Raw genomic sequence first — 26,130 nt, forward strand, 5'->3', positions numbered from 1 at the left:
ATCGAAATATGGAAAATAAATTGGTATGTCATTTCAGAAAAAGTCCGACTTTGTGTCAAAATACCTATATTAGAATAATGCTATATATAAATATAATGCATATCCTAAGTTGAGCTTTCGAGACATGTAAAATGCAATTTGAATTTTGTGAACGGGAGGTATAGAACTGTTTTTTTTGGGGGGGGCAGTGTGCATCGTTTTCTTCAGAAGTACTGGATCAATCAAAGCCATCGTGCAGTCACAGCTAACTGGTACACCTCTAAGTATCTTCCAGAACTTCTTTAAGAAGTGAATGTTAGAGGACTCATGCTCCACCATGAAAATGCATCTTCTTATTTATGAAGACTCATAGTTGAGTTTCTAGAACAAAAAACATATTAAAGTTATAGAACAACCACCCTATTCATCCGATCTAGCTATGTGTGACTTTTGGCTATTTTTTAATCTAAAAAAGATCTAACGTGGACGTTGTTTTCATTCTAAAGATGAGATTCATGAGGTTATAAATGCACTTTTTCATCGATTCCAAAAAATGAATGGCTTGAGGCATTTAATCTTTGGAAAATTTTGCCTACAGATCGCCACTGATGCTGGAAGAGACTACTTTTGAGTATTCCTAAATTTGTTAACTTTAAAAACCTATATGTATCTCAAAATTTTCAGAGTGACCCTCTTATTTCACAGTACATCAACATCAAATGGAAAATATTCATCTTCTGAAGTAGGCAATGATAGAAGAATGGGCTATTTTTCTGCCAAACTTATCAAAAACCTCTCATGAAATATAAGCAGATGGTATTCACCCAAAGCTCAATCTATCAATCTTACAATAGAAAAGACCCCCCCCCAAATAAATGTGGAAAAATGATTGAGGAAACTATTATAAATTGTAAATAAAACAACATTTACTAATTTTAACATGCGTCCACAAGAGTGAAAATTACTTTTTAACCAACAGCCCCTAAAAACATCATACATTGTTTCTGTTTTTAGCTGAACTTTGCCCCAATCGGAAATATGGCTTTTTGACACTTAAAATGTTTTTACAGTACACCCCATTTCCACTTAGTGCATGAAAAAATGCTTTAAATTTTATAAAGCTTCCCAAGTCTTGTGAAAGCTCAGCACTATCTCTGGTTCACTTTTTATTTTTCATACTTCTAGTAGAATCTAAATGAACACTAACAGGAGTAAGCTTATTACAACAATATTATTGGAAATTATGTTGATAATGCTGAGCTGAAGCTATGCCACAGTGTTACTGCACTACTGAGTTGTTACATTTATGCCCCAAAATAATGTAATGCAAATAATAACTACACACTTTAATTCAAATTTCCTTTTGTTTCAAGATCATCCATGTAGAAATACTGTTCTGAGAACATGATTTGCAAATAATTAATTACGTAAAATGATGATTCAGAGATAACTGATGCATAAATTATGTTGTTTATAAAGAACTATAATTGGGACCGAAAATAACAAATATATTGGAAATAAATGTTCTACTATATTAATGTTAGGAGCAATAACATCCCATACAGAACATTATTTTTCACTTTCATAATAATAATAAAAATGTTGTCTCTGTGATGGCAACCAGTGCTATGAAGCCATTTGTGAGTAAACTTTCTGTTGTGCATGTTATTTTGGTTTCCATTATCAATTTAGTATGGCATTAGATTCTTGCTGTTACCAGTACCCAGGTTTCTTTTATAAAAAATTTCAACCTAGAAGAAAACCAAGCTCATTTGGCACAAAAATGTTCTGAGTACCAGCTGCACGTATATGATAGATATATTGATTAAAAAGAACAGACTAAAGTGAAAATGTTTTTTTTTTTTTTTTTTTTTTTTTTTTTTTGACATTCTGATGTGTTTTACATCATACAATTATATTTTTGGTAAAAATATATATCAGGGTGACCCTTGGCGAAAACTGGCGATTGGCCAGCAAAGTACACTTTCAAAATGGCTGCTACACAAAACCAAAATAACGAGTCAAAGAATTGCACAAACTTGGTGTCCATGTACACATCGATCTATTTTCATTTAAAAACAAAATCAGAGAATTGCACAAACTCGGCATTGCAAACTCCCTTGACTTTGTCCATGTACACATCAATCTATTCTCACTTAAAAAAACAGGAGAGTGATGACATCATATAATGTTAAAACAAAGTTACTCATCAACCAAAATTGAACAAAATTTCTAGCCAATCAAAGCTCAATAAACTGCATTTCAAATCACACTATGAAATAACATAACAAAGGAAAAACATGTTATAGCATATATATGCACTACAAAAAGGAAATATCAACATATCATATTTAGAAATTTTTGTGTCTTCAGTCTGTGGCACACAAAATCCCTTAACAGCATCCAAAAGCTTTCTAAAATTATCTCAAACAGAATATGCATACTGCCCTCACAACATAAATACACAAAAATAAGAGTTAAAAAAGATCCTCCGTTGTGCCATACTGTCAGTGGCATTTCTTGCATGACCCTTTCTTGTGACAAATCCATTGAAAGCCATCTGAACGATCTTTACGTTCGACCATACGCATTTCCTTCGTACAAATAGGACACTTAAAATAACTACTAAGTAAAACTTCATTTGCACACCAGTCAATTAATCCTTTCCCCCCCCCCTCTTTTGTTCCAAATCGTACAGAAACTTCACATTAATCTCATCACATAAAGCCTTATGGTGTACAGCCCAAAATAAGGAATGTGCTTCCTAACTGACATCCAACGCAGAAATAAGCCCTTACAAATATTTTCCCATCAGTCAAATTCATCGCTATCACACAATCAATAATGTCATAATAGGGTTTCCATAGCATTCAACTACTCAAGTTACTATACATGAAACAACAATATGGCGATAATCCAAGGGCCACCCTAAAATATAGACTAACCATATTTTGGTATAAAAAATAAACTGGTAGATTAAAAGCATAATGATAAGTAATCATATGAAGATATAAATCTATAGACATAGATTCATAGTCATTAGATGTTTACTTATCAGTACAGACATAATTTAATTTTGCAGCAATATGCAAATTTTATCCAGAAGCAGATATATAAAGTTGAGGAACACCTCATCAGAATTATAGGGGCCATCATGCTAAGACAGAGTGTATGACTCCTATATTAATTTAATTACTAGAGGTCCCTCGCAACAGACGACCCTTGTGAATGCAACTTACACAATCCCATAAATCTGCCAATCTAAATGCATCAAAGGATATGGAATATATTTTACAAAACCATCTGTTTTTTCAATTTTCTATATTATCAATTAAACGCTTTTTTGACAAAAATTATTTTAGACACATTTTAATTATATTTTAACTTGTAATTTCTTACTGTGTCATTTAATATATAAATATTAAATCTGGTATAACAAAAAATTATATACATATACACAGTATAAGGGCATCAGGACTTGAAGAATTTATGGGCTTAAAAGAGCAAAAATTTACAAAAAAGGGGGCTCAATATTTCTTTGGTATTCACTTAGTAATATTAAAAAAAGGGGGGATATTGTTTAGACATTGTGGCAGGAGTCATTTCTCAAGCTGCCGTGTGGTCATACTTCTGCAATGATGAAAGCAAAAAATTAATAAATAATGATTTGCCAGACTGGCATCAGAGATATAAATTATTCAGTACGAGTAAAATAAACAATGTTTCAATGTAGAATATTTCAATTTGAGATGTATGCCAAGGAAAAAAAAGGCAGCTACTGAGCCAAATTATTAATAGTACAGATTTGTGCTAATAAATTATTGCTTCTGCAATATGGAGGCATTTTATTTAGCACCGAAGTGAAATCAAGAATTGGGACTCTCCACACGCTACATCATGAAAAAACACCAAATATGCAAGTGTAAAGTATACAAAAATAATTTTTTTCCCTTAAAAAAAAAAGTTGCTAATGATTCAGAGGTTTAGATTTCAGACTTTCTACTATGTAGATATATACAATATAATTATGAAAATAAATCACTATTCATAAGGATACAAATTTTTTTTAAAAAAATGAATTTAAATACGTTCTTAAATATTTACTATGAAAAATGTAAACAAAACAAATTAATAAAACTAGTTTTACAAACCTTAGACTAAAAATACAGAAATGAATAATATCAAAAAGCTGAAATGTTGAAAATAAATTGATGAGACAATTTTGAATTATTTTAAACCTATAATCTTTAGGAGATAAAAGTTTTATTCTAAAATCATAATCACATTTTGTTATACTACTACAATTCATTTCCATAGCATAGTGATTCTCAACCTTATTTTCATCATGGTATGCTTTTAACTATTTAAAAATTTAATGGGACACTAAAAGTAAGATAAATTTAAAAGAATTGGTTAATTGATTCATGTACATATATCTTTTAAAAATAGCATACAATAATAACTTTCAATAAAATATTAAATAAAACTGCATTAAAAAGTAAACAAAATAGTTACTTAATGGTAAATTACATTTAATGCAAAATTTGATACTGGTGTTCTTTGATACCTTCATTTATATTTCAGAAGGGTCATTTATATTCTTATGCTTTATCTTCTATTATTATTATTATTATTATTATTATTATTATTATTATTTAAATTTCAACAATTTATCAGTTGAGATTAAAATATATTCTTTTGGTCCTTGCATTAATGTCATTAAAAATACCAACAGTATCAGATAAGCTAATTAGTTTAGCATACCATATCATATTTTGTCAAATATGACAAATATGCCAAAATAACAAAATCATAATTATACTGTTAAAAAAATAACATTATTTTACTTCTTAATTTAAAGGCATGAGATAAAACTAATCCTCTGGACAACCACCTAACTTCTGTGTGCAGTAGTGTCTTGTGATTTGTATTTACACTGCCTGGAATAATTGAGTAAACAGGCGACTTTTCAAAGGTCTTGATTTTATATGATTAATAATTTTAACATATTATTCCAGCAATACTTTCAACTGTGATGGTAACTGTTTTGTAATGAGTGTTTCCCAATGCAAAAAATAATGGGCAACTAATATATCCATGTTATGTTCATTTACAAAAAAAAATGTGCTATAAATTCAGTTATAGCCAGAGCACCATTTGTACAAATTCCATAAAATTTTAGTTTCTTGTAAATATAAATTGCTTTAATTGAAAATGTGTCTTTTGTTTCTAAATCAAATAATTCCCGATAACTTAAATATTAATTTTATGTGAATGAATCAAATGAATGTAGTTAAGTGAATTTTCCTGTAATATCAGTTATTTCATCAATCTGTAGAGCAAAATTTGAATTTGCTAGTGCTTCAACAGTATTTTCTTCAATATTTCAGGACACACCTATACTTCTAAAATAAATTGTGTCATTTGAAACTGGTATTTTACAAATATCAAGTTTTGCTAATACACTGATCATTCATTTTAAAATTTTATGACAAGTAGGTAATATGATTTCTTCATTTTCTGCCAAATTATGAGGTTTTAATTTAAGAGCAATTAATTCAGCAACTTCATAAGAAGCTATCTCATCTTTTTCAGGCATGCTAAATTGCTTTTTAAAAACCATTACTTGTTTAGATAATAATTTTTGAAAATCAGATAATGATTTTTGAAAATAGCTTTGGTCTTTTGATGTAAGCAAAGGGTGATTAGTCACAAAGTGACACTGGTGTTTCCTTGGAACCACAGCAGCATTTGACAGTTTACAATCCACATCACACACTCAGAAACAGTTTGATGATTTTCAGTTGTAGAATTAAATCTAAATTTTAAATTGTCATTGTACCTGTGATGAACATTGTTTGGCAGAAGAAACACCTTTACCTGTACTGGGTTCGAGCTGATAGCCTGATAGCTAACATCATCCTTACATTCATTAAGCTTCCCCCCCCCCATTTATCCATTTTAGGAGGTCCTTTGAAAATAAAAATAATTTTTGCAAAAAATTTATTAAAAATGACATTTTTTGCATATTCATTATATTTGACTATAAAATATTGTGATATTGCACATGTGAAAGCGAATATATAAGTTATAACCTAACCTTATGCCTATATCAAGCTGGCGACCTTTTTTTTTTTTTTTTTTTTTTTTTGTAATAGACTAAATTAGTATACCAATCATGTCAGTGAACGTTAACAATGAGAGAGAAGAAATGAGAGTGGAACATATCTTTTTCTTCCTTCTATGCATATACTACACATTTTGAAATTTCTTCTTAATGCATAGTGTTCACTGACATGGCCAGTATTGCTTTGCTTGGGTTAAATCCATAACTGTAACAGTCATACACATTTGAAATTTGCTGTTTTGGCACATTCAGGATTTTAAGTTCTGTTTTTCATTAAAACACCGAGTCTGAGATGCATTGAAACTTGCTCAGACAATCTCAGCTATGATGCTAGAACCAACTGAACTACTTGTGTGATTTCCCTTATGCATGGGTATTCGCAGTAGCATATCCTAACATTTAAGTGAAGGAAAACATACATGCACCACATTAAAAAAAAAAAAAAAAAAATTGCATTGCAAGAGAACAGTCACATTATATATAAGCACACACAAAATAATTTTTATTGTATGCATTTGTAAAATATAGCGGCACACCAAGAATGCTGTGGCAGCAGTACACTAAAGTATTATGGCACAATGGTTGAGAATCGCTGCCACAAGACATCATCATTTTAAACCTCCTTTTTTTTGGGGGGGGGGGTTGATTTAAACATTATAACAAGACAAATTTTTATACATTAAATTTCTGAAACAATTATAAACTTTTAAGAAGATGTTAAATAAGTTTATGAGAAGTATTAATTTCATTTAATTCAATTGGCACTTGACAAATATGTGAGTTATAAATTTTAATAAAGAAGCAATCATCCTATTGTATATAGGTCTGTTCCTTCTCCTCCTCTTTTTTCTTTATGTTGTGAATCACTGCTATGAAAATGGCCTGTTTTCTTAATCTCCTAAGTGGCTAAGAATGCTTGGCCCTGAAAATCTTAAGCTCCTCCAAATTCCATGATGTTTTTTCTATAATAATTCTAAAATGCACCCCCTCCCTCACTTTGTACTTTGACTCTTTTTCTTCTAATATACATCCTCCTTTCAATGTCTGGACATAGATATTTCAAGATAATGCCTGCATACTTAAAGGTATCATGATAAATATTTTGGTACTTACGTATTAACGCAACCAGGCCAAATTTTGAATAAATCGCCAAATTTGGCGACCCTAATTACGGCAACCCTACGTGTTATACATAGTTTTGTAAAAAGAATTTATTTGTAAAAAGAAAAAATAACACTGGGCGTGTACTACCACAGCAATGGGTTTTTGGCGGAATTTGCCTAGAAAAGAAAGAAACTTTTTTGGTTACTGTACCTAACAGAAGTGGCGTTACCCTCATGGAAAAAATTTGCGAAAATATCAAGGAAGGAAGCATCATTTATTCGGATTGCTGGAAAGGATACAATACAAGTGAGTTCGAAAATGCTGGATTTCTGCATGGAACTGTTAATCACAAATATAACTTTGTGGATCCCAATACGGGCGTTCACACACAACATGTAGAGCGCATGTGGGGCTCAGCCAAATGGCGCAACAAAAAACAGAGAGGAACAGCCCGTCATCATCTTGACTCATACCTTATCAAATTTATATGGCGCCAAGCTCAAGCTGTTAATGGCGAAGTGCTAAAAGCACTTCAATCAGTGCTAAAAGCAATAGCCAAAAGATTTCCGCCGAAAAAATAATTCTGCAACTTATTCAAATTCGAAACCGGAAGGGTTTAATTGCTATTTTATACTTTAAAACAAAATAATATAAAAAATTGTATTAAAAATTATCTGTAATTAATAAATGTACATTTTCTTTCTATTCATACTTTTTTACTCAAACTTACAAATCGCGCAAACCTGGTTGCGATAATACGTAAGTACCAATATTTTTGAATGTATATATATGGCTTGGCTGTATAGAGGGTTAAAACACAATGTTAACATCATATTTATTTTCTTGCATGCCAGGAAAATAAGATACATTTTCAATAATAACACTTATGCCTATGGAAATAGAAATTCATTTCATTGTTCATTTTACTTGAAACAGGTTGTGTTGTTACATAAATAAAAAATAATTTCATCATTAATTGTTGTGAAAAAAATGTGTTTTGCAATTGTAAAATATTTGTTGAATAATACAAAAACGTAAAAGAAAAACATACTTCAACTGTGTTTCAGTATTTGTACTTTTTTTTTTTTTTTGGCCATTAAAAAAAAGGGGGGGAGAGAGAGAGAGAGAAATAACTAGTTACCCACTAGGAAATTGTATTCCTAGCTAGTCAAATAAGTTTACATGATGAAATATAATGCAGCATAATAATGAGGATAAAATTATAATACTGACCAATGAACCTCAGTTGTAAAGCAGACAGATGCTGATATTCATAGATTTTTTTTTTTTTTTTTTTTTTTTTTAAATAATGTTAAAAGGTTAAAATCAAATTTTGTTAGAGATGATTCTAGCAGCTTTTAACTACATTTCTTTCATTTAGTAAGTAACATTTGGAAAAGATCTATGAAAAATTTAGTAAACAGTTATTTTATAAAGCATATTTTAGTGTTTTGTTATAAGTAAAATAAATTAAGTATCTTATTTCAAGGAGAGTTTTATATTTGGGAATATGGCTTTTACTAAAGCATCCAAACGTGAGGTGCAAATACTTTTTCCCCTCTTCCCCATGATGACAGCTATACTTACCAACTGGCAATTCAGAAATAGCTTTTCTGTTTCTTTTGTTGGAATTTAAGCTTAACATTGTCAACTGAGCTGCTCCTATAAAATGACTCCAAAACTTTGACAAAGAAGTTGGTAGGTGGTAACTTGACATTGTTATATTAGTACATTCCATAACCATTGACAGTCTGTTTGCCTAAACCAGCAGACTAACCAAACTGCCTATAACTAGCACCATTTTGCCTATAGTACTTGTGAGCTAAATCATAAGAACGGATATTTAAAACCAATATCCAAGAATTAATTTTAAATGATTTGGTATAAATTAAATTTCTAAATAATTTATACCAAATGTCACCTTAGAAATGCCATCGTGATACAGAAACAGCAATGAAAGATACTGTTGGAAATCAGATAACGGAGCATATAGCACTGCGAATGAAATCAATATCAAGAATGTAATGCTTTTTCAATTATCAAAAACAATGGGTACTTGGGTACATTCCTATTGACGATGAAAATTGATAGAAATCCTACCAAGCTTGTGCTAATCATTCTGGTAGAAGTTTGGGGGGCGAGCAGGACACTGATCTTTATTTAGATAATCAGTATATATAAATTCAAGTTCATAAAAACTAAATATGAATTCAAGGCTTTGAGATGATCAAATTCATTAAAACATGCACCCAGGCCCGTGTCAAGCCTGATTGGTGCCATCGTGCAAATCTTTAGCACGTGCCTTTATGTAGTGACAATATTAATGGGACATTGCTTACGGTTAAACATTTAAAATGAAGCATTATTAACATAATAATATGAAAAACCAAAAGAATTACATTTTATCTTTTGTATAAATATGCAAACATTTTGTGCTTTGTTAAAACCCACACTCAAACAAATTTATTGAAGAATTATACATAGATTTATGTTATAAGCCCTCTAACCGGTATAGTGGTTAGCGTTGCTGATTGCCGTGCTGAAGAGCCCGGGTTCAAATCCTGCAGAAGACATATATTATAATGTATACTGTCCGTGCAATAATAATAATGTATAATGTATACTGTCCGTTTGTAAATGTATACTGTCCGTGCAGCATGGAGGAACTCTAAATATGCGAAGCGAAAGTCCTCTCGAAAGGTTGTGGTAGGGAAAGAGGGCTGGAGAACGCTCGGACTCATTCCACACCAGGGTGCTCTCCATCAAAATTGGGGGTGAAACTGAGCTAAATCTCACTGTCATCTGTAAGGTTCTCAAGGCCGTTGCCAACGATAGGTGTACATTGAGCTCCTTGCCACGAGGAATTTTGCGAGCTTCGGCTGATTATAGGTCAGACATGTAAGCATTAATCAACAACAACATGTTATAAAAACGTCACACTGCAAGGGAAGTGAAAAAATATATTCAGTGCATTGGATACCAAATATATTGCTGAACACTTTTATCTTAAAATTAAAAACGAATTAATATACATATCTAATGATTTTGAACTGAATAAATTGTTGTTCACAGTATAGTTTACAACAAGGTTCAAACTGTGATTACAACAAGGCACAAAAAAATGCTCTAGGGCTGATATCTAGGGATATATCCAAAATTCTTTTCTGCACACCACTATGTTGTTGACAACAATATAGCATCGTTTCAACCGGCGATACTACATTTCCTCCAAAAGTTTGCTAAGTTGCAATTCATGTACAGTCAAAAGTTTTTAATCCGGACTCATCAGGACTTCAACGATTCCGAATTATCAGTTTTTCCGGATTATAGATCATCAATTTAAATCTGGTACGATAGCATGCAGAAATTATAAAATTAAAAATATGAAACCCTAATTTATGAAATAAAGAGCAATTATAATGATTAAAAAAAAAGTATTACTAAAGGGTATCAAAATTTACAAAAAAGAAGCTTAATATTTATTTGTTGGCTTTATTAAACATTTCTTTTAACTTGTGCATGCATAAACCATACATTACGCATAGTCCAAATTAAAAATTGCAACCAGAAAACTATTTAATGTGTATTTGTGATATTTATAATGACGAGGAATTTGATTTAAATCATATCAAAGACGGAGTACATCGAGATGAAATACTACATTTAGTATGGAATTATAAGCCGAATAAAATAAAAACATCTGCCCTGAAGATCAACAAACAAACGTGCTGACAGATCAACTTCCAGTTCATTGCGTGCCACTACGTCCCATCCCCACAGAGCAGCGTGGAATTGATAAACAGATTTCGGAATGGTTAGAGAAACAAAGGATATGCCTTTATCCATTTTTTTCAGCAATTCCACTTTTTGTTTGATGGACATCGAAACATGCTTTCGCTTTGTAGATCCTTTGGCAGCTCCAGAATCGGAAATTCTTTTTGACATAATCGAAAGTTCAAATTTTATAAAATTGCTCTAACAGTCTGCAAAAAATAATAAAATAATAAGCTGGATCCAATTAGAAGATTAAGGAACAACGCAATCTGCAACATTAACTGAAATAGATAATTTTAGCTTAGCTTATACCGTCCATTACACATTAAACACGCATGCATAAAGGTATGCACATGTGTAATGCGTTTACGCATGCGCAGAAAGTTTGTAGCTTTGAGGTCCGGATTATAGATCATTTCGGATTATGGACGTCCGGATTAAAGACTTTTGATTGTATAAGATTTATACTATTTATATCGCTTTGATATTTATCAGTTAATGTTTTTTGCAGTTTTTGACATAAGTTGAGCTGATCTTGTAAATATATGTAAACAAAATTACTTACTGCCGATGCTTACGTAAGTGTACAGGGACGCAATATACGCGTTCTACATATTGCTTAGTCCTTATTTTGTGTTTACTGTTGCAATCATAGTAATCTGTGCAACATTTATCTCTTTTGTGATTTTTTGTTTTGGTGATTGCTTGTTGTTATTGTTATTCTACATAAAAAAAGATAAGTGCAGTTACATATTATGTTAAACTTAGGTTAGCTTTTTAATTCAGAAACATGATGATTTGAGCATAATTACTCGAAAAATAATTTTTTTACGCTTTTAAAGTTTCTTAGATGTATCAACTGGCGTAGAATAAATATATTGAAGAAAATGAGGATGGAAGTGATTATAAATGTTTAATTCATATGATAATGATTCTCATGAAGTGATATAGATTCCGAAAACGAAAGTAAGAATGACATAAATTGCTTTATGGGAAAAAAATTATATGGAACGATAAAAGAAATGAAGATTTTGCCCAGCGAAAAAGCACACAAAAACGAAAATGCACTGTGCAGAATATGAAAAATATTCATATGTGGAACACTTTGTACAAAGTTTTGCTAGCATTTGTTGTTGTGTTTTTTCTTGGTGTCTATAGTGATAATAAAGAATTGATGCTGCATAACAACAGAGCTAAAGTATCGACACAGAGATAAAGTATTTTTAATATAATATATAAATTTCTATTCCTTTAAGAAATTTTATTTCATAAAAGATTTGCAGAAATTAAAAATTTTAATAAGCATATTTTTTCATGTTTGATCCTAAAATTTACTATTGGCACAGTTTTTTTTTCAAAAACCCCAAATCAAGTCTTTTGGACATAGTGCGCGCATTCGTATAACTCATATGAGCGTGCGCTTGCGGGTTAACATAATATGGTGTTTGGTGTATTTAATTATGCCAAAGCACACTAGGGCTATCTGCCTAAGGGGAGGGATGCCTTCGTGGAGGACTTTCTAAGGGAAACTGACTCATATACACATTACACATGGGGAAAACCACGAAAACACCCATGCAGCCAGCCCGTTCGCGGGATTCGAACCTCGGACCGAACTACCAGTGTTCAGCGACTTTACCGCTCGGCCGCTGGTGGGCCTTAACATAATATGTAACCACACTTACCTTTATTTTATGTAGAAAAACAATAATGACAAGCAATCACAAAAAAAGATGAATGTTGCACAAATTACTACAATTACAACAACAGACACAAAATAAGGATTAAGCAATTTGTCGAATGCGTCTACCCTTACATATGCATCGGCATCAAGTATTTTCACGTTGAAATAAGACAGAAGAGAATACCGCTGACGATTGCTGTTTCAGGACTCTTGCCCTCGAAGAAGACGAACTCTTGCTCTAGTCATAATTTTCGGTCAAGCCAGACAGTGTGCTAGGAGGAAGGGCGCACAGACCTGGCAAGCTCGAGGCTGCCTAAACAGAGTTAAACAAATTGCCTTAAAGGCAATCCAAGAGGCCACTGGCCTATCGACCGAGCCGACAAGCTAAGTCTGAATCAACAGGAATACTCAGCAACTCGCATTCCACGTTCCTGTTCTGGAGGGATTGTAAAAACATTTGCCATCAACAGGGGCTCCAACCTCGGACAGCAGAACGAAATCACTTAAACACTGTCAGATAGATTGGACCACTAATCTGGCCTGCTAACGCTATGTCATGGTATACAGATGTTGGCTTTAGGCGCCCCCAGGGGAAAACCAAGGAAGGATATGAATATGTAGTTTTGAGGCTCCAGGCGCACACTGGAAACTTCAAGCAGTTTAAAGGGTCGCTGAATTCGTCAGCTCGACTGACGGGGGTGTTTCGTCCCGAGCAACCATGACTATGTTACTATATAGCTCTACTGCAACCAACAGAACGGACAAGACAGTACCATACGGTCCCTGTCGAGCCTGAAACAGCAATCGTCAGTGATGACTGCACTCCTGTGGAGACATTTTAAATACCCGTGGCCGAGACTGCCTAGGTACAGATCCTAATCAGTAGCTTCCCAGGTTTTACTTGAGTCGACCATCGGAGGGGCGATCAAATAAAAGAAGAATTTTCATGTTCATACAGTCAGCAAGATGAAATGCTTGTTTTAATGATTGCCCGCCACCTTTTTGACTGAGAGCCATCGTGGGCTTCACGACCATGCACCTATTGTCGACGTGAGCCTGCATGCACCAAACATTCATCTAATGGCATAAACATGCACCTAGTGACATTTAAAATGGCATCAAACAATTAACTTATTTCATTCATTATAAAAACTAAACTGGTTTACCAAAGATTAATCTTGGTTACATTTAATTCAGCAGACTTTTTTTATTGTGTGGTAACATCAGATTACCCATTACTGACACTAAATCAGCCTGTCTGGCAATAACTTTTGTTTGTCAAAGAAAAAAGACTAGTATGTAATCACAAAATAACATTAACAAAGTTGTTTCTTTAAATGTAATATATTGAAACAGTGCTTCTTGATGTGTTCTGTATTTTAACATTAACAATCATAATTTTTTTTTTTTTTTTTTTTTTTTTTTTAAATTTTGAATCTTTTGAAGATAATTTGGCTATCCCTTCCAACGATTCACCTTACTTTTTTTTTTTACCCTTGTCCCCCTCTTCTGTTTCTATGATACAGAAATGGACTTTATATTAAAATTTATGTCTGCTATATGACATTACCAAAATACCTTACAATCTTTAACAGTCATTTATCATATTTAAAATGCATTGCATCTATGAGGTATTACAATACAAATTCCAAAATCCAGACATCCATAATCCGGAATGATCTAACATCTGGACCTCAGAGCCACAAACTTTTTTTTTTTTTTTTACTGCTTTACGCATGTGCATTTCCGCATTTTTTCCTTCCGTAATAAAACATGCGGAGATTTTCACTTAAAAATTCCACTTCTTAATTTCACTTAAGCACTAAATAAAATACCTCGTTATGAAAAAACAATCATGTAAGGATAAATTTGTGGGATTAATAATTTGGCTCCGTAGCTGAGTGTCTGTTTGGCATTACGTCTCAAACTGAAACATTCACCTATTTTATATCCCTCTCGCCAATCAGGCAAGTCATTATTTATTATATTTTGTTTTCATCATCACATGTTTATCAATACATGAAAGCTTCAGTAATAACTCATGCAATGATGTCTAAACTTTTTTTATATTAGTAATTGAATAACAAGAGTATGGCAACCTTTTATGCTAACATTATGCTTGGCGATGATCATAGACTTTTAAATGCTCTAAGAAATGTTGACGAGAAAAAATTCAAAAAAAAATATTTTTTTTCATATGCTAAAAATAGATTTTGTTAATGAAACTCAAAAGATTACATTTAGTGCTATTTTGATTAAGAATAACTGATATGTTATTCACCATAAATACAGAAGTGGCGGCATTTGGATGGCAGAATTTAGGAAAGACAAAATTTTTGGAATTTGGGGAAGCACCGAGCGGCAAAATTAAGGGATGAGAAATTTTTATGATTTAGGAAAAGCACTGGGATCCTTTGTACTTTGGCCATGAAAATTTAGAACTTAGGAAAGCACTTTGTAGCAGAATTTAGGACCCGTAGACACTGCACCAGGCGATGTTGAGCGCCGGCCCTAGACAAAGTGGCCCTATATGTGGGAGTTTATTTATTCAGATCTGGGATTAGTTTTAAGCATGTGCAAGAAATAAACGTAAGTATAGTAAATAACTAATACAATTCAGGCTTAATTCAGTACGCAATAGGAGCAAGACAAAATTTAGTGAAACAACTTGGATTTCGTTGCCAATCTTCTGATACACAGCCAATAATGTATAACGTATGCTATTAAGCTAGAATAAAATTATCTTTACTGATTCTAAGGCATTTTAATTAATGTAGCAGACTGCGCTGCTCCCGGATCTTCTACTGTTATTATTACGGCAATTTTATAAAAACTAAGCATGAATTTTCTATTATGTCGGAAAGAGTTTGCAATTCTGGAGTTGCCAAATGTTCTATAAAGCAAAACCATGTTTCGATGCCCATTAAACAAAAAGTGGAAATGCTGCAAAAACTGGATATAGGCATATCCATCTCAAAATTGTGTGAGGAATATGGCACTGGAAAGTCCACTGTATATGACACAAGAAAAAAGCAAAAAGGAATTTTTTGAATTTTTTGTGGGAGCATCTTAAACAATTTACATTGAAAGAAATGTTTAATAAAGTAAACACATAAATATTGAGCTTTTTTTTTTTTTTTTTTTTGTGTGTGTGTGTGTAAATTTTGATACCCTTTAGATCATAATGGTTCTTTATTTCATAAATTAAATTTCATATTTTTAATTGTATAATTTTTGCATGCCATCTTACCAGATTTAAACTGATGATCTATTATCTGGAAAAATCCCAAATTCGGAATCGCCAAAGTCCCGATGAGTCCGGATTTCGGACTTTGTACTGCATTAAGACACTCATTTACATAAGAAAGATTATAAATTCTATTTCAGACAGCTTGAAGATTAACAGTTGCATCTAGGAAATGTGAAAATTCTTTAATTTTGAAGAAATGAACCTTGCTTATGTTCATACACTTCTTTTTTTCTGTGTTGATATTAGAACAAAAATCCTTTAATAAAAAGAAAAAATTAGAAATATCAATGAACAAGAAAGCTAGATTTTAGATCAATATTTCACATATATTTAGAAATCAATAAATATTCTGAAATATGTATGTGAAAAAGAAAATAAAGGAGAAAATATTTCTCACTTCATGACAGGTACTTTGAATTGTCATCAAGCAGCATAATTTAATGTCAGTTACAGATAAACATGATATTACAACACACTTCTAATATCTGTGCTTTCATTTGATGTAACCGTGGGAAAACAATGGCAATAAAACGTGAAAAATTGTGATAAGAGGATATCATTCAAAAAGGAACATAGTTCAAGGGCTGTAGAACTGCACTGTAATTGTACTCAGATTCATTTAGAGCTGGCCAAGAGAATTAAAATATTTTAAATGAGGAAAAGAACAGCTGGATATGGACAACCCAAGAGTAATAGATTTAAGCAATTACCTGTGGAAATATTGTACCAATAGTGCTCTAAAATAGAGCTTCTAGTAAAATTGAAGGAAAAGCCTTTTTACAAAGCAAAGAGAGGAAGTGGCTCAAATACTTACATAGCAGTGGCTATTAGATGAACTGAACAGAAACATTTACAAATGGTTTACTGTAAGAGCTGCAAAAGACATGTGGTTCAGAATTCTACAGGCACAACTGGAATAACTCTGGCAGGGTCTTTTCTAATTTGTGGTAGCCAGCTTTCACAGTACAGTTAATGGGATAATACTCAAGTACTAAAATATATAGTTCTAATTTTAAAATAAAATGATTAATCATTACGGATTTTTGATAAAAGTGTTAATATTCAGTGCTTAAATTGTGCAGGAGCCCACCTGCACAATTTTTAACATAAATTACTTACTTCTCAATACTTCTCAATTTTTAACATAAATTACAATTCTAGCCAGAGCGCTAAATAAGATGAGCTCCGGTACTTCTTTTTATAAAACTGAGCCACGATTTTAAGGGGAAAAAATTAGAACTCCCATCATTTTAGTTTAACAATAAGCAGATCTCGCAATACTCTATTTCCCTAGAAACACGAACTCATGAGAACATGAGACATTCAAGTAAAGTCCCCTCACTCACATGAAGAAACCTTTCCTTTTAAGAAGGGCAATAAATCTGCAGGAGTTTGTTTAGGAACGTGTAAATTTCTCACCATACCATCATATCTAGTGTATTGTTGTCGATGGTTACAGTTAGTTATCTTCACAGGAAGGAAAATTTGTGTTCTTAAATGTGCATTAAGTGACAGCGTGTACAATAAGAGTGAAATACGGAGATAAATTGCTCAAGCATGTCCTATACATCATCTTCCCACAGTATCCACTAATGTAACCAAATACACCAGGAGGGGGGGGAGCAAAAAGTGTAACCAGCAACTTTACATTCATCCTTAAGAGTCAGATTCAGGACTCATTTAACTCCTGACACACATATGCTTAATGGCTATAAATACACTGGTGTGCAAAAATTAAGGACGAAGTCAAAAAATTAGCATATCAGCTGAACGAAGAGGCAGAGCGGACAGAAAGACCAATCAGGAGATTAAGTAAGGTGATGTATGGTAGGTAGCACATGTGCAGATATGCAAGTAGACATAATGGGGGAGTGTCTGAGTAGTATAAAGCATGTTGTCGGTGTAAGATCATTATTTCTGTCAAAGAGATTGCATGCCATATACCAGTTAAAATCACACCGAGTTGCTGCCTCAGCGAGAAATGACGAATAATCAATCTGTTAGAAGACATCTGGATGCTTTTACCCGAGGTCGAATCATTGGGAAGTTGGAGGAAGGCCGCAGTGTGACAAGTGTGGCTGCAGAGTTCGGAATTGCTCACAGCATTGTTTCACGACTTTGGAGACAATTTCAAACTACAGGAACAGCTATCCGGGGGTTTAGTAGTGGTCGTCCACGATCTCTATGATTGGCCGGCACGATCTCCGGATCTCAATCCCATCGAGCATGTATGGGATTTTCTAGGCAGACGCTTGGCAGCTCGCACCTTACCACCAGTAACGATTCCGGAGCTTCGATTGGCACTGCAAGACGAATGGGCAGCAACGCGTCAACAACTCATTGACACCCTCATTCTCAGCATGGGCAGACGCTGTGAAACCTGCCTAGCAGTCAGGGGAGATCATATCCCCTATTAAAGACCGGATGTTTCTTGCTGGACACCCATCACAGGGATGTTTCGGCCTTCAGTCGCATTGCGCTCCATGCTACTTTTTCAATAAAGCTTTATTTTAACCCTCTGATTTCTCTTTTAGTAAGTGTTGCTTACATTACTCATGTCCTTACGTATTGGGGATCTTACGGTATTAAATGTGTTGATTTGGAAAGCTTTTGTACAAAGTTATATTGAAAAAAACCGTCTCGTCCTTAATTTTTGCACACCAGTGTATATCAGCAGAGAGCTGCGGTCAAACAGAACGTTCTTTCTCACCAAGATTTCCCTCATTTTATGTTTCCATCCACTCACACCCTCATTCTGTTTCGTCCTGTTTTTAGCATTATCTGAATTTTCATTAACTATAAGTATATTTAATTTTTGTAATGTAAAAAGAACTTTTCTCCCTATGATCAGAGCTAAAATTGGGCCGGAGCCCACTGGTCCCGGTTGCAGTGCTTCTTAGTTTTTGTAATAAATCATAATTCGAGCCGGAATGAACCGAAGCCCTAAATAAGAAGGCTGTGGCACTTTTATGTAACTGAATAATGATTTCAGTAGAAATTTTATCTCGAAAATTTTATTTTTAGCAATAAAATTATATTAAAAAATCGCTTATTAAATTTATCTCTTTACATTTAATTTAATTTTAATTATGTAATTACTTTAATCTTTAATTATTGCAATAAATAATAATTAATTATCTAATAATTATCAATTAAACCATAATTAATTAATTACATACTCATTGATTAAATAATTTATACACATTAATTAAATAGCTGTTAATTAATTTGATAATAATTAACCATTTAATTTTAAAATTATTAATGACTTTAATAGTCATTTTATTTACTCTTGTTCCTCTTTGCTGACGGTCTTCCTTAGGGCTCCAGTACTTCTAATTTTAGAAATTAAGCCCTGGTAACTAAATTCTAAATTAACACTTGTATGCATAATTATCATTTAAGAAAATACAGCCACTCACTATTATGTATATAAAAATTAGATATTTCTTTAAATCTTTGCAGTCAAGTTTTGCCCACTTAGCATTAATTACAACTATCGATATAACAAGCATAAGATTATAAATAAGGATACTTTTTTTATAGATCTAAAAAATATACATAACCCTGAATATGTATTAAGTGCATTAATCCATTTTAGCAGTATAAGTATATAAATTTCATCTACCTTGCATTACTTAAAGATAATACCCCCCCCCCCCAATTTGAGATCACTCTCTGTAATGCTCAAATAGTCAAGTGTTTAAAACTGCTCTAACATTCAGAAATAGTTTTAGTTTCTTCAAAGTTAAAAAAATTTGAACTGTTGGCAGCATATGTATTTTTAATTTTAAATTTGTCCACCATATAAAATGCAGAATTATTAAATGATGAAGAATACGTATGTATGTGTGTCTATTCCTTGCATTTTAGAAAAACAGTTGCACCTAGAGATACCAGATTTTGAATCCTTGTATTACCATCAATATCAAAGCCTGAATTTTTTCATTTCAATTTTTTTTATTTATTTATTTTATGTTTTGTGCAAACTTAATGGCATTTTGATTAAAAAAATCAGTGATTTGAAAGGAATCTTTTGTCACTCAACAAAGCTTTATGCTTCAAATTTAATCAGAACACTCTGTAGTCTAAAAGAAATGTTTCCATTGCTGAATATAAAATAGTTTTCATTTCATACTACAATGTGTTGCTATTTGTGAAAGTGTAAGTTTTAACTTTCTTTCAAACTGAATGTGTCTTTTACTCATTAACACACTAAGCAATTTAAAAGCAATAAACATAATTCTTCCTCTGTACTGTTATTAATTACTAGCTGGATTCATTAAAATCATTACATATTTTTTCTTTTTTTATAATAACTATTTTAGGTGGCTAGTTTGCACAAAAAGGCAATTATCTATGTAAACTGATATTTTCTCTCCACGGGAAAATTTATCTGTCTATTGATCATAATCTGAAAATCAGCAATCTAAAAAAAAAACATTCACTATATTTATTCTAAAAGTGTATGAATCTAAAAGTTTGTTTTGAAATAACTAATTAACCTTTCTTTTTTGTCTTTTTAATTAAAAAACAATTTGTTTATCACTTTTAAAACATAATACATAATGAACCTTATTATTGTACCAGCTATGAAAGTAGCCAGTATTTTTTAGAACACAAATAAACAACACTACACTTAATAATATTACAGTAGAACCTCATTTAGCAAAGGTAATTGGGATATTAGATGAAAACTCAGTAGAAACTGATTTTTAAATCATGCCCATTTATTTTTCAACACAATTTTCTGACACTGTTTATTTGAAATTCTAAAATTAAATACAAAAGTTAGGATTAATGTTTTATCAAATGCTTTTTACTACTAAATAAAGTTTGTTTCCTTCAATTAAATAAATAATCTATTCAAAATCTTATTTTGTAAACAAAAATTTTCAGGAAAAGACTGAAATGGATATACGTGAAAATTTGTTGCAAACTGTGAAATTTTTCAAATTTTTAATTACATTTATGTATACATTTTAAATTGTTAGCCTTTTTTTCTATGACAGCCTTACAACTCCAAAACTGGAGTTGCCAGCTGTCACACGATTATGACAGTTTTTGATCAACCAAAGATCCTTAGGAGAGCATCAGGACATTGCTCTAAGCCAAAGAGTTTTGCTCAAGATTTTAAGTAAAACTGCTGAAAAATGGTAGTTGGACCTTGGTTGAAATCTTCTGTATTTTCCTCCACATACTATAATGCAAATACATGACAACTTTCCTTAAAAATTCCTTCACAAAGGCATTTTCCCCTCTAGTAAGATAGCTCCTATGTGCTCTGTCATAATCAAAATCATCCCAAACCAAAACTTTAGCATAGATAGTTTTTACATTTTCACTTCATCATCAACATCAACTTCAGTATCACCAGTTGTTACCATTTCTAAGAATTATACCACAGATAATTTCTTTGTCATTCAGAAGCTGAAAATTTGTTTCACTCTTTTCTATATTTATTCATTCCAAAAAGTCATTCTTTTATTCTTTGAAATGCATCTACTTATTTATTGTTAGTCAACACTACTTTCATCTTTAACGTATGCAGTAATGCAGAATAATGAGGCCATTAAACAATCCATCAATGATAAGAAAAGCTAAAATATCAATCACTGATAAAAGTATTCATCCATATTACTCATCTTTACTGTACCCTTTCTAATGTAACATTTCCCTAATAATTTCTTTAAATTTATTGTTGCCTCTGTTAATACAGATATTGGTTGATAGAGACCAGTTAATGGAGGTTCTACTGCACTTTTTATAACAATCTTTCTCTAACACAGGCATGTGAAATTCATGGGCTTGATGTGGTCAACATTTTACAGACCTCAGTTTATCTTGAGAAAATAACAAAAATATGTATAGTATATTAATAAAAACTGAAATTCCACCAAATATTGAGATCTGCATGTAATCTCATTCGCTAAAAAGGACTCTTGAGACTCTTTTCACAAAAATATTTTCTTAACCAACATTGTTGAGAAAGTGCTAACTCATTCGCAGATGGAATTAACTTTTTTTTGTGGACTGGAACATACATATCATATACATTCACTACATTTACATGTTACATGCATTTACTACATTCACATGTCATTTGCATTCACTACATGCTACAAGTTTCATGAAAGTATAAGTAAGTATCAGTATTAACTAAAAATGAAAGCTTACAATTACATCAACAATTAAGTATTAACAATGACATGAAACTGTAATAAAACTGTGAGAAATTATTTTTTGAAATACCAAATGCATACTTTTACTCATAAAGAAGTGGGAAAAGCTCTGATAAGGCAGAATACGAAGAAATCCCGTCAGTTTACTTAACTAAAGCTCTAAACTATATAAACAAATTAAAACATTTTAGGTTATAATTTAATAATTAAGAAGATGGCTCATTTATGACATTTAGCTCAAATTATTTTAGATAAAGAAATGATTAATCTAAGGCAGATTTCATTGGATGAACATGATAATAAGTTTTTTTGCAGTTCTATATAAAATCTATAATGCACAGCTTTTATGACTTTACAAAAAATATCTGCTTTCCAAATTTTAAATTTCATTTGCTTTTATACATTTGAAAGGTAAGATTTTTTTTTTTTTTTTTTTTCTTAATTTTTTCCTTTACATTATTTCTTATTTATCTTTAAAATTAATTTGTAAATTTATTAATATAACATTTCTAATAAACCAATATACAGCACTTCTTTCTCTTCAACTATTTCCAAGAGCCTTTCATAAGCTGAATCTACTCCTTGCAGTCCTTTTAGATGACCATTTCCACAGAAGATAGAAATCATATAGAAGTCGGAATGGTCATCTTAGTAAAGGTTCATTATTTATACAGATAAAACCAATTCAATATTGCACAGCATAAGCATGTGGATTTACACTATGAAAAACTAATATGTACTTTATAGATATATATAATTTTGAATTAAGTATAATGTGATGTAAGGATCTTAAGTTTTACTAACGTTTATTTTATTTTAAATCTTTACTATCACTTCTTATTTTCTACTTCCGGCCAAAATTATAAGCGTGAAGGATTTTATGCAAAGTTGTCTGGCGAACGCCAAGTATTTAAGTGTGGCCTTTTTGCCAAGCAGGAGAGAGGAAGCAGTTAGTCGAAGCAGGCCGCTTACCTTAGAAGTTACGCAGTTGCTATTTGCCTTCCAGGCCAGAGGTTTTAATCCTCTTGATAAATTAAACGTATTGTAGTGTTCACAGTCTCTGTGCTACATTTGATTGTAGGAGGAAGTGTGGCACACGTAGACAGAAACACATACGTGTTTGGTGTTCTTTTACAACACATGTCAGAGAGCACGGGGAGAGATAATTAAAATAGTCATGAATGAAATAAGAATGTTAAGAGAAGTATATTCTATATGTTAATTGCAATGTCATTCTGTAACATTTCATTAAACTAGTTTTCCTTCCAGATCTCTGGAAGGAACCAGAATTGAATAAAGCTCCTGTTTAGATGCAGTACAGATGAAAAAAAAAAAAAAAAAAGATTGTTGTATATCCTGGGAGCTGCTATTGTAACAAATTTCTTTCTTTTAAATTTTCTAGTTTCTAGCTAAGTTATGATTGTAAAAGGTTGGCCTCGCGTTAGTTTTTAGAGCTAAAAGTTTTCAACAAGGTCGTTTTAGACCTCAGTTTCAAACAAATTAACTCTGGCGGGAAGTATGTAAGGATCTTAAGTTTTACTAACGTTTATTTTATTTTAAATCTTTACTATCACTTCTTATTTTCTACTTCCGGCCAGAATTATAAGTGTGAAGGATTTTATGCAAAGTTGTCTGGCGAACGCCAAGTATTTAAGTGTGGCCTTTTTGCCAAGCAGGAGAGAGGAAGCAGTGAGTTCGAAGCAGGCCGCTTACCTTAGAAGTTACGCAGTTGCTATTTGCCTTCCAGGCCAGAGGTTTTAATCCTCTTGATAAATTAAACGTATTGTAGTGTTCACAGTCTCTGTGCTACATACGCTTCCTGTTATTATAAGGCCAATCTTATTCTAAAGTTAAATTAGAGTTTAGTTTTATTTTTATACCTTTTACGTTAGACCCCGAGTGGAGGGTCATTGTATTCCGAAGTACGGAAGTCATTGTATATAAAGAAAAATAAAGGGTCTTGTATACCCTTCGTCTGTATCCTGTCTACTTACTACAATTAGTGAACATAGCTTTAGTAAGCTCTCTGTTCCTAGTCAGGTCATTGTATGTTTCCGAAGAAGGTTAGAAGAAACATTGAACCTGATAGTGGCGCCCAACGAAGAATAACCATGGCCGAATTTCAAGAAGAACCTGTGATGCCTGCAGAAACGGCTCAGAATCCAGAAATGCCAGCTGCCGCTCTGGAAGGATTTGGGTACATCGTCCAGACCATGCGCGCTTCGATGAAACCAGAAGCAACGTTTAATGGAAACTCACAGGTAACCAGTTTTTTGGAAAAATTGGATGACCACTTCATGCTCTACCCCGTGCACGAGTTTCAAAAAGTTACCTTAGCTACCAGCGCTTTGAGGGGCCAAGCGCTTAACTGGTTCAAATGTATCGGCAGAAGTCTCTTGGGTCAAGCAGGAAGTCCCACCTATACTTACGAAAATTTCAAGACTGCCCTACTAAAAGCCTTCCCTGTTGTAAGGGATCGTGCGAAATTAGAAACAGAACTTTTCAGTATATATCAACAAAGAATGGAAAACCTCTCGAGCTTTATTTTAAGAAAAATTCACGTTTTCAAGCTCTTGTATGGAAACCGTCCGGATCCTGAAATAATTCAAGTGATTTTCCCGAGGTTACTACCCCAAGTGCAAGACTTTATTGAATTACGAAATCCGACTACACTGGAAAAGTTATTTGAGCTAGCAATGCAGTTTGAAAGTAGAAGAACGGCGGACGTCGAAAGAAGACGCCAATATGAACAGCGAAACCAATTTGGTACGCCAAGACTACAGCAAACTCAAGCACATGGCTACGGAGAAAAAGCGAATCAGTGGGCAAGGAAACCCGAGCATTCAAAAACAGCCGGCGAACGTCGACAGTTCAATAGCAACCCAGGAAAAAAGTCTCAAGGCCAGTGGAGAAAGAAGGAAAGCACCGAAAGGAAAAATAATTTAAACTAAAACGGATTTCTGCTGACGAGAGGGTGCGGAAATCTGAAGGCCACGAAAACCTCTCTTCCTACAAGTTAAATACAGTAATGGTGAAAAATTTAACTCTTCCGAAGATTGAAGTCTTGGTAAATAATATCCCGGCCACCGCACTCCTGGATACCGGCGCGCAGTGTTCCTGTGTGGCAGAAGTCTTTTTTAGAAAGTATTTTCGCAAATACCGCATATATAATGTGGATAATACAACAGTATTACCGGCGCAAGGAGAACAATGTAAGTGCGTAGGTAAAGTACCTTTGTACATCCGTATCAAGGACGAACAAGTAAAGGTGATGTTTTTTATAGTAAAGAATTTGCAAGCAAATTTAATCCTAGGAATAGACTTTCTTTCAGACGCACAAGCTACACTGGATTTCAATGCAGCGTCCCTTAAGCTGACGATGAAACCAGTGCGTGTAGAAAAGGTTGAACCGCCAAGGTTAAATCTTGACCACCTGCCTAATGACGAGCAAGATAGAATCCGACAAGTGGTAAGTGAATTTGCTTCCTTATTTAGTGATATTCCAGGATTTACTCAGGTTACTAACCATAGTATTGACACCGGAGATGCATTGCCGGTTCGTCAAAAACCATACCGGTATGATAAGAATAAGGAAAAAATTATAGAATGGCATATTACCGATATGCTACGTAAAAAGATCATAACGCCTATCTCAAGTAGTTATGCTAGTCCGGTGGTTTTATGTAAGAAAAATAATGATTATCCTTTGGAGCATCCAAAAAGGTGGAGATTCGCTATTGATTACCGTAAATTAAATTCCATAACGAAATATCCGGTATATCCGTTACCGATCATAGAAGAAATTTTAAGGAACATAAAATCAACCAAATTTATGACGACTTTAGACTTAACGACTGGTTATTTTCAAATAGGGGTGAGGCCTGAGGACGTGCCTAAGACTGCTTTTATAACCAAGTCTGGCACTTATGCATTTTTGCGTATGCCGTTTGGCCTTTCAGGGGCCCCGGCAACATTTCAGCGATGCATGGACATTGTGTTAAGACCTGTTCTTGGAAAGTCCACATTTATC

The 26,130-nt window shown here is 32.9% G+C and overlaps 1 protein-coding gene across 5 annotated transcripts in view; it reads right to left on the reverse strand.

Moving 5' to 3' along the window:
- LOC118198154 (uncharacterized) overlaps positions 1-26,130 on the reverse strand; it is a 143,222-nt gene that overhangs the window by 105,699 nt on the left and 11,393 nt on the right. The window contains exon 3 of one of the 5 annotated variants that reach the window (XR_015039638.1): positions 6,874-10,149. The exons of the other annotated variants lie outside the window; for them this stretch is intronic. The gene's annotated coding sequence lies outside the window, so the exon portion shown is untranslated. Of the gene's footprint in view, positions 1-6,873; positions 10,150-26,130 lie in introns of those variants that run through there. 5 annotated transcript variants of the gene reach the window in all.

Source organism: Stegodyphus dumicola, chromosome 2 (assembly GCF_044657685.1).
Source record: "Stegodyphus dumicola isolate Sdum_Otavi_A_Nest chromosome 2, ASM4465768v1".
In the NCBI taxonomy this organism is placed as follows: domain Eukaryota; kingdom Metazoa; phylum Arthropoda; class Arachnida; order Araneae; family Eresidae; genus Stegodyphus; species Stegodyphus dumicola.